This window comes from Puma concolor, chromosome B3, assembly GCF_028749965.1.
Source record: "Puma concolor isolate L17-30 chromosome B3, mPumCon1.1.hap2, whole genome shotgun sequence".
NCBI classification, from domain to species: Eukaryota; Metazoa; Chordata; class Mammalia; order Carnivora; family Felidae; genus Puma; species Puma concolor.
Window position 1 is genome coordinate 89697504 of NC_141672.1, and position 10020 is coordinate 89707523.

At 37.4% G+C, this 10020-nt stretch overlaps 1 protein-coding gene across 6 annotated transcripts in view; it reads right to left on the reverse strand.

The window, feature by feature from the left end:
• The window catches only part of FRMD5 (FERM domain containing 5), a 321532-nt gene that overhangs the window by 235903 nt on the left and 75609 nt on the right, over positions 1-10020 (reverse strand). The gene's annotated exons all lie outside the window — the stretch shown is intronic.

Consider the following 10020-nt stretch of genomic DNA (forward strand, 5'->3'; position numbering starts at 1 on the left):
GGTCACGATCTCGCGGTCCGTGAGTTCGAGCCCCGCGTCAGGCTCTGGGCTGATGGCTCGGAGCCTGGAGCCTGTTTCCGATTCTGTGTCTCCCTCTCTCTCTGCCCCTCCCCCGTTCATGCTCTCTCTCTGTCCCAAAATAAATAAAAAAACGTTGAAAAAATTTTTTTTTAAAAATAAAGGTTTGATAAAATTCACCAGAGAAGCCATATGGACCTGGGCTTTTCTTCATTGAGAGATTTTTTTTATTTCTAATTCAATCTCCTTACTTGTAACTGGTCGATTCAGATTTTCTATTTCTTCCTGATTCAGTTTTGGTAAGTTGTGTGTTTCTAAGAATTTTTCCATTTCTTCCAGGTTGTCCAGTTTATTGATGTATCACTGTTCATAGCTTGTTGATTTTCTGTCTAGAGGTTATAACCATTGTTGAAATAGAGTATTTGAGGCTCCTACTATCATTGTGTTGCTGCCTGTTTCTCTCTCCAGTTCTGTCAATGTTTGCTTTATATATCTAGGTGCTCTGATGTTATTTGCATATGTACTTATAATTATTATATTTTCCTAGTGGAATGACCACTTATCATAATACACTATCCTTCTTTGTCTCTTGTGACAGTATTTTCCTTAAAGTCTACTCTGGGTAGACATATTTATTTCCTTTCAGAACTTTAAAGATGTCATTCATTGTTATCTGCCTTGCAGGGTTTCTAAAAAAAAGTCTGCTCTAATTAATATCTTTAGTCCTCTGCATGTAATGTGCCTTTTTGGTTTGACTGCCTTTAAGGCTTTCACTTTACATTTGGTTTTCAGAAATTTGAATATACGACTAGGTAGGGATGTATGTATTGTGTGTAGCATTGATCCTACTTGGGATTCTCTGAGCTTTTTGGATCGGTGGCTTGCTGTCCTTCATTTCATAATTTATGGGAAACTCTCACCTATATGCCTTCTAATACTTCTGCCCATTCTCTCTTTTTCTTCTGGGATCCCAATTATACATACATTAGTATGGTTGACCATTTGATATTGTTCCTGAGCTCTTGGATGCGCTGTTCTGCAGGCTCTGCACCACCAGCACAGGACCCAACATGGGACTTGAACTCACAACCACGAGATCATGACCTGAGACGAAACCAAGAGTCAAATGCTTAACCTACTGAGCCACCCAGGTATGCCCAATTTGGGTAATTTATTTATTATTTTTTTAATGTTTATTTTTGAGAAAGAGAGAGAGAGCACCAGGGGTAGGGACAGAGAGAGAGGGAGGCACAGAATCCAAAGCAGGCTCCAGGCTCTGAGCTGTCAGCACAGAGCCCAACATGAGGCTTGAACCCATGAACAGTGAGATCATGACATGAGCTGAAGTCAGATGCTTAACTGACTGAGCCACCCAGGCGCCCCTAGGTAATTTCTATTAACCACCTTCAAGTTAACTTTTCAACAGTTATCTTCAACTAATTCTTTCCTCAGCTGTGGCTAGTCTATTGATGAGACTGAAAGACATTCCTCATAACTATTACTATGTTTTACATATTTACCATCAGCATTTGATTCTTAAAGGTCCCATCTCTTTGCTGAAACTCCGTTTATTCATGTTGTTTATCTTTTCCACTGGAGCCTTTAACACACAAATCCTAGTTATTTCAAATTCTCTGATTATTCCAACATCTGAGTCATCTCTAAGTCTTGTTCTGTTGATTGCTTTGTCTCTCCACAGTGGGTTGGTTTTTCTCACTTTTTTGTGTGTCTCATCTTTTTTTTTAATACATCATGTAGAAGACCTCTAATGGACTGGGGCCCAGATCATTTCCACTTCTTCCCCCATTGGTAGACTATATTGTATCTGCTTTATCCCTAGCCACAGTGGCTAAGGTAGAGTGCACCTGTACCTTAGAGTGCAGTGGAGTTACCTCTCCTTCAAATAAATCAAGTCCTTTCCCCCCCTTTAGAGTATGATACAGGTAAAGTTCCCATAGCAGCAGCTGCTCCCCTTCCAGTCCTGCAGAACCAAAGGAGGATTTCTCTTGTCCCCCATCCTGTTCCCAATCTTCCAAATGATACCTAGCAGAGGACTTGGATATAAAACTGTAAGTAGGTGCAAACACCATTTGTATCTACAGCTCCTAGGTGATCTATGCCCTCATCATAGTCCACACTCAACGTTTAATAATTTTTTACATTTTATAGCTAAGTTCTTATTCACTGGTATGGTGGTTCCATCTTCCTCCCATTTTCTGCCACAGGTAAGCCAATGCTTTCAACCTGTCCCTCCTTGGAAGAGCCTTTATATCCCTAGATGTCAAACTAGTTGACTACCTTGCAATGTTGGCTTTGTGATAGGCTCAATAAAAGTTACGGGTTTGTATATTATCTGACTTTTTATTGTTGGTATGAAAGCAACACTCTTCCCAGGTTTCTACATACTAGGTGTAAATCTGTCCCATCCTGACAATTCTTGAATACTCCAGTTACAAACAGCTCTTAATTTTTTCATAATATCATTTACTCTTCTAATCTAAAGATAACATGTCCAACATCATCATGTACCAAGAACAACTTTGTACCATAGAGTACACATCCCACAGCAATTATAAGCAGGTACTTATCCATTATGATGGTCCAAGCTATTGGACTTAAGTTACTATCATTGTTACTCAGGCAAAGCAAGTTCTTCATTGTCACCTATGTTTTGCAGGACTTCATATATTTTACAACTGTAGTCCAGACAGTTCTTAATTTATTGCCACTCAACAAATCACTTATACAATCCTGTGGCAACAACATCTCATAGTTGTTTTTAACACAGTAAAAGCAAAGACCATTTCTTCTTTTCCATTATACTCCATCTCTAGCCTCAATATTTTTTCATTTCTCTTCATATCTCTATCCCAAAATTCTCAAGGGGTAAGCACTTTCTAATCCCTTTAATGAATTGATGCTCTAGCACTTCCCGGCCCTATGATCTTCCTCAGATTATTGAACTTCTCTAAAGCTCAGTTTCCTCATTTGCGAAATGAAGATAATAGTTTGAGAAATTAAATGAGAAAATGTATTATCTTTGAAAACTGCTTGCCTATTATTATACTTTTCTATCATTAATAGCTGATTAAATATTAGATTCATAGCCAACTGCATGAAGACTAAGGTATCTTTCTCCTAGTCAAGCATATAACCCCTATCTAATGCTACTTTTAAAGGAAAACCAAATTAAATTTAAAAATCATTTTCACTTAAAATGCCTTTTCCAGGAATACACTATATAAGGTATTTCTATGCACTAAGTATCTTTTCTTTCTTAACTTTCACATATACACATAGATGTATATGCATGTGTCATGCATTTCTATACCTCTACAAGCTTGATGATTGGCAATTGCTCCTGCTCATCTGGCCTTCCATCTGCAACAGGGACAGTGCCAGGCACAGTGCTTAGCTCCTTTTTTCTTAGACAGACTCATATATTTTACTGACTCTAGAAGAACCAAGCAAATGATCTTATGGCTTTGGTAATTTAAAGACTTCCTACCAGCATGCATTTTCAGCATTTGCTAAAGGTATTGCAGAGTGATAAATTGCTCCTACAAGAACTTGATCAATTTATTTCTCTTGATCTTCAGGTTTCATCCTGTCTATAAACAAAATCCCTAAGAATATTTTGATGCAGCTGCTAGCAGCATCCTTCAGATACTGAGTAAGCATCCATGACAGTAATTTTCAGGCTAAAAAAAAAATTCAAAAAGAAGATTTCTAGATCTCAAAACATAATTTTTAATGTCCATAGGATACTTCTTATGTATGAAGACATGTTTGTCTAAGAAGCATTTGGAAATGCATTAAATAACATTTGCAGATCATGTGGAGATTTTCCCCCTTAAAATAACTTGCATGTGGAAAAGTTCCATAGGTTAGAAGGCAGTCTCATATGGTGAGAAACATATGCAATACAGATTAGTGGAGTTCTAAGTATGATTTATATTCACTATGAATTTATACTAATTCAGCTAAAATGCATACCATTAATAAAGGTGTAATATTATTTCTTTCAGCTTCTTTGTAAATTGCAAGGTCACGGGCCTGGAGGAGCTAGGCTCCAACTTTCTTTTAACTCCAAAACTTTTAGAGTTGCTTTTAATCACCCATTCTGAATCCTTTGAGGAAGTAGGACAATAAGCATCTTGTTTCTAATCTCTACAAATGAAATGGATGCTACTTTTGTGCTCTTCCCATTCTTAGCCATTTGGGGTGCAATAAAGAGCTAGCAAATACATTCACCAACTGATATTTCAAAAGTCAACAAAAGAAAACCCAAGCCAGGAAAACAATTTGTTAAATACTTCTACCTTTTCATATGAAAATGCCAGAGGTCCCTGAAGACAGAAATATATCTTATTTTATATTTCAAAGTTGTACTGTAATGCCTATGTGTACAAGAATTATCATGAACTTACTTTAAAAGTAGTTTTATACAAAAATCTTCCTACTATATGGTTTAGAAATCATTTTAAGAAAATAAAAGTCTGAAAAGAATATAAAAATTCCTTATATTAAACATTTTGCTCATTCTTTAAAAATTCATAATTAAGGGGCGCCTGGGTGGCGCAGTCGGTTAAGCGTCCGACTTCAGCCAGGTCACGATCTCGCGGTCCGGGAGTTCGAGCCCCGCGTCAGGCTCTGGGCTGATGGCTCAGAGCCTGGAGCCTGTTTCCGATTCTGTGTCTCCCTCTCTCTCTGCCTCCCCCGTTCATGCTCTGTCTCTCTCTGTCCCAAAAATAAATAAATGTTGAAAAAAAAATTAAAAAAAAAAAATTCATAATTAAGTATTTCCACTGTTTAAAAACATACAGAGGAAAAAAATTTAATGAGAATGGAATCCCCTATGTACATGTATAAGCCTACTGTCACTGATTTTTCCCTGCTGTCATACTCTATTTATACAACCTCTATTCAAATGAAAATGCTTCAGGGAGAAGTTAAGTTGCATCTAACCAGATGCAAAGAGGGTCTTACAAGAATGTATCTGCAAAAAACCTCTCTTTATCCTTTGCCCTCCTACCTGCAGCTACACCACACAGGATCAGAGGGTACCCAATTTTCAGGACTCTCACAAACACGCTGCAACTATCTCCCTAAGAAGACTTTCTGACAAGTTCTGCACCACTTACACTGCGTCAGGTAACCCTGCAGTTTCAGTAGAAATGGAAAAGACCTACAAAAGGAACACATTCAACCTTAGGGTCATGGTTCCTCCTAGTTTCTGACCACTAAGGCCACTGTTTGGTTCTACCTGATCTCCTGGACTCCAGACTATTGCTTATTTCAGAAGCATGGACTCTGAAGTCAGAAAATCTGTTTAATTCCCAACCCTATTACTTACTAGCTTTTTGACCTTGAGTAAGTCACTTATATGCTCTGTTCACCAGCTTCTTCATTTTTAACAGTGGGGGTCATGAAACCCTATCTCAGAGGACTCACTCAGGAGAGAATGTAATAAAACAATATACTGAACTTTATTTGGAGAACCATCAAGTATCACACAAATGTCAGTTCAATCGGCACATAAGAACAAAGTATACCCAGAACTTGGAAAATATAACTGAACCTGAATCTAGAAAGGGTAAACATGTAATGTCATTAGTTCTCTGTAGAAGTCATCCATTACAGAAAGGCCATTTGGGGTCCTCTACTCCAAGTCTAATATGGTAATTAGATATCTTAGCAAAAATGATTTATTTAAAATAAATCTGTAACCTAATGTTATTGAAATTTGTGTGAAGAATTTATTAAAAGAAGATGGTACTACAAATGGATTTTTTATAAAGAAGGGAGGTGCTACAAATAAAAATGTGGCAATATTTAACCAGCAGTGTCTAACAGAAACAGAACCTGACTCAGCAGACATTAGGATTTTGAGAGACAGATGTTGTTTTTTGTTTTGGGTGCTTGTTTGTTTATTTGGTGTCAGTGTGCTTTTTTTAAAAGTTTTTATTTAAATTCCAGTTAGTTAACACAGAGTGTAATATTAGTTTCATACATCACACCATGCTCATCACAAGTGCACTTCCTAATCCTCATTACCTATTTAACCCATCCCCCACCTACTTCCCTTCCGGTAACCATGGTTCTCTATGGTTATGAGTCTCTTTCTTGGTTTGCCTCTTTTATTTTCCCCTTTGCTCATTTGTTTTGTTTCTTAAATTCTACATGAGTGAAATCATATGGTATTTGTCTTTCTCTGACTTACTTCACTTAGCAAAAAACTCTCTAGCTCCATCCATGTCATTGCAAATGGCAAGATTTCATTCTTTTTTATGGCTGAGTAATATTCCATTGTGTATATATACCACAACTTATTTATCCATTCATCAGTTGATGGGCACTTGGGCTGTTTCTGTACTGTGGCTATTAAATATAATGCTGCTATAAACATTGGGGTGTATGTATCCCTTTGAAGTAATATTTTTGTGTTCTTGGGTAAATACCTAGTAGTAGGATTACTGGGTCATAAGGTAGGTTTTTTTTTTTTTTTAATGTTTATTTTTGAGAGAGAGAGAGAGAGAGAGAGAGAGCGAGAGGGAGCAAGTGTGAGTGGGGGATGGGCAGAGAGAGAGAGAGAGGGAGACACAGAATCTGAAGAGGGCTCCTGACTCTGAGCTGACAGCACAGAGCCCAACACGAGGTTCAAACCCATGAACTGTGAAATCATGACCTGAGCCTAAGTCAAATGCTCAACCGACTCAGCCACCCAAGCACCCTGATAAGGTAGTTCTATTTTTAAGATGTTCTATATTTTAAAATAAGCTTAATATGCCAGTCTTCACTGCAGTATAATGAAATCTTCTTTCAACAAAAGTAAAAACCAGACCTAAACTGATATGACCCACAATGAGACACTGTGGGTGAAGCCAGTCTTTGTTCTGACTTCTCAATTTCAATATTACCTATTTTTTATTATTAACATTACCTATTATTTTTACCTATAATCTAATTTCAACATTACCTATTTTATTTGTGAAGGTACTTTGCATATATTCAAGAGCCACATAACTGTTCCCATTTTTCTGACTCCATACTTCTTCTAGATTATAATGCCAATGTGGAAAAATACGTGTACAAAGTTGAAAATAATAGAATTTTATACATTAAAAAACCCTGATGGTTATAGTATTCCTATTCTATGGATATTTCACAATAATTTTAAATAATGGTTGTAAACACCACATATAGCAAGAGCCCACAAAGTCACATGCCCACCAGATCAGGATAAAAACAATAAAGAAAGAAGCAAACTGGTTTAAGACCAGGTAATGATGGGAATCATCATTAATGAGAAAGGTGAAATACTAGCCAACAAGGGTAGCCACTACTCAACTCCAGTCATTTACTGCCACAGAACAATGCAGGCCCAATGTTGCTTAATCTTCTGATTTTTTTCACAAGAATCTGGAAGTTAGGATCTGTGAAATATCTTGACTTTCACACATTGGCAATTAATTCAATCAAAAAACCAAAAAACAAAATACACTAAGTAAGCTAATATGAGAGTCAAATAAAACATGAGTATAGCCTGGATTTGGCTCAAAGTCCAGAGTTTGAACTGTGCTCTCCAACTTTGAAAAAGGCTTGTGTTACAATGTCTAAAAACACAAAATATTAGAATATAAGTCAAACCATACAAATGCAATGTACTTTCCTCATAAACATAGATTTATCAAAACTATACATGTGTCACATGTAATATAAACCAGGAATGAAGGTTGTTATCAATGTCTGCTTTTATATCCATAAAAATAGACATGTGCACTACTCAGACATTTATGTCACATTGAATTTTAATTCTTTTAAATCTGGGATTGACTTACAAAATCAACTTAAAATATTCTATACTTTTTAATATACTTGAGCTGAAAATATGTTTCTTCCTCACAAAGAAAACTATAAATGGGGCGCCTGGGTGGCTGAATCAGTTACGCATCGGACTTCTGCTCAGGTCATGGTCTCACAGTTCATGGTTTCCTTCTCTGCGTCTGGACCTGTGCTGACAGCTCGGAGCCTAGAGCCTGCTTTGGATTCTGTGCCTCATTCTCTCTCTGCCCCTCCCCAGTTCATACTCTGTCTCTCAAAAATAAGTGAATAAACATTAAAAAAACAAGAAGAAGGAAACTATAAATAAAGCTCAGATATTTAATACAGTATTGAGTCAGTCATGCATGGAAGTAGAGTGATAGTACACAAAACTACCAAAACATATATGTAAAATAATAAAAACTAAGACTGGATTGACATGATAGACTTTATGCACATCTAAACCTCTTCGTATTTTAAATTCAATGAAACGAAAGAATATACTGTAAAAGAATAATTTCAGACTTTCAGTGAAAGCAAGAAAGAGCATTAAGCAGATCACAAATTTTGAGGATTTCTCAAAGTATAGAAAGCACATGGAAACAGATCAGAAAACAAGATCAGAGGAAAGCTCAGTTTTAGACACTTGCAGGAAAAAACTGCTGTGAAGGCAGGCGCAGTTTCAGAGAACTTCAGACTTAGAGTCAGTTGAATAAGGAGCAGATGGAGGTTCTCAGGCAACCATCAGAATGCAGAGGTGCACCAAGTACAGCAAGACAGGGTCCTTTCCTCTTTAGATTATGTCAATAAGTAAATGATGGATCAAAGAAGCTACTATGAGCACTGGAGTCCAGGCTACTCTTGGTTGATAATTCAAGCCTTGTCCCATCACCCATATCTGTCTGCTAGCCTTCTTCAATATGTTGGTGGCTAAGGATATGTGCTAACCAGGGAAAATAGTAGGGATAAGGAAGAGGAGGAGAGATGATTTAACAGGATATATGGAGCAATGTTTCAAAATATATTTCTTTAGTTTAACAACTGGCAGAAATGGCCCACGGACTGTGGGATAGAACAATCAGATGATCTGAATGTGCCAATTAGATAAGATGCTCCAACGTAACAGACTCCCATTAACCAGCAAAGAAGTTTTAAAAATAAATAAAATAAAAAAAGAACTTCCTCCCTTGGACTCAAAAAATAGAATTCTTAAATCCTCAAAGCAACCTTATTATGTAACCACAGCATGATTTATTAAAGTGTGAATGCACCCATCCTGGGAGAAGGAGGGGCTAACTAAAATATATTTAGTCTTCACCTAATCAACTTACTTCTCCATCCTGCACAGTCCTCTGAGGAAAATCCTCTTTTGCACTGTCCAGTTTCCCAACACCTACTGTAGTTCAGAATCAAGAGAATGAATGAAGAAAGGTAAGACTGTAGAGCTGAGAGGAAGGAAGGAAGAATTCCTGCTTGCTCTGACAGTTTCTGGACTCACCTTTCTTGTGGAGAATCTGAGTAATGGGAAAGGCATAGAGAAAAATAAGAAAAGAAGCCAGGAATACTATGTCTGCCCATTTAATAAAGAGTTGGGGAAAATAGATGAGCACAAAGAAAATCAGCGGACTCCTGGGTGGCTCAGTCAGTTGAGCGTCTGACCCTTGATTTCAGCTCAGGTCATGATCCCAGGGTCATGGGATCGAGCCCCGTGTCACTACATAAGATTCTTCCTCTCTCTCCCTCTGCTCCTCTCTCCTGCCCTCTCCTGCTCTCTAATAAAAAAAAAAAAAAAGAAAGAAAATCAGGTTGGGGTATCAAAAAGAGCTCAACCTTTTAGAAAGAGAAGGGTTGCTAAGCAGCCGTAATGTGAAAGAATTGGAGAAAAGAATAAAGAGGACTGTCAGAAGCATTACTATGAATTATAACTTAGATTTTATTTAACATTCTTTGAGAGAAGTAAGTCAAGACTGAGATCTCTTAAATTCTTTCTGGCTGCTGGACTGTGCTTCTCTGTATCCAATTCTGCAGGGATGATCCAGCAGGGCCTTAGTATTCACAAAGGTTAGGGACTTGTGGCCACCAGGAGACGTCAAAGGAAAAACAGTATAGGTATAATCAAGAGTTCCAGCACCTATGTGTACTTCTTCCCTTGTCCAAGATATTTACGTCCCAAATACT